A 1,002-nucleotide genomic window follows, 5' to 3' on the forward strand; every position below is an offset into this window, starting at 1 on the left:
TATAAATTAATTTATTAACCAATAATAAATATTTAAATAAAATTTTAATTCGCGATGAATTAATATTTCACCCATTAAATCATCGGATATCTAATGAGGAAAGGTTAAAGATATTAAAATGATCACAATAATGCACTTAAAGATTGAATAATAAATATTTAAATAAAATTTTAATTCGCGATGAATTAATATTTCACCCATTAAATCATCGGATATCTAATGAGGAAAGGTTAAAGATATTAAAATGATCACAATAATGCACTTAAAGATTGAATAATATAAATATCGTTATCATGACTTTATTTTCTGGTCCCCAACGCCGGCTATATTTAAAAGCCCAGCAGCCTGTTTTTGTTTAACGTAGCGTAATAACCATAAATTCAATAATTAATTTTTAATTTGAGAAGATTCAGATAAGCATAAGCCTTTTGCAACTTGCACTGTAATGATAATCATACCTATGATTTTTTATTTTTTTCCTTTTGGCATTAAAATCACGTGGACGATTCCTTCATTAGAAAATTAATGGTAATGGGTTCTAATTTTAGAGAACCTCAAGCATATATTTCTGTATCCTTTTTTGTCGCTTAGTTTAAGGGCCTACCAACCACTAACAATAAAGTATTTTTCATAAAATATACCAAAATAAAAAAAATATATTTTTCATAAGATTAATTAATTAAACATCCAGAGCCCCGGGTGCAAGCCAGTCCATCTCACTAATATATCCAAAACACCGACGAACATGTTAGATCTTATTATGATTTATTGGCTTGTAAATTAATTAGAGGTTCTCAGCTATTAATCCTTATTTCTTTACGTTGTTTGCTTGCTGATATGATTGCCTGCTTGTTCAAAGCCACAGTAATTATCAATTAATTAATTACAACTGTCTACTACAAGTTTGATTTTCAATTGGTTTAAGAAATGCAAAATGTTAGTGTGTGACTAGATCCAAAGAAAAAAGATCTAAACTCCATAATATTATTAAATAATTGAACT

Source organism: Arachis ipaensis, chromosome B03 (assembly GCF_000816755.2).
Source record: "Arachis ipaensis cultivar K30076 chromosome B03, Araip1.1, whole genome shotgun sequence".
Lineage (NCBI taxonomy): Eukaryota > Viridiplantae > Streptophyta > Magnoliopsida > Fabales > Fabaceae > Arachis > Arachis ipaensis.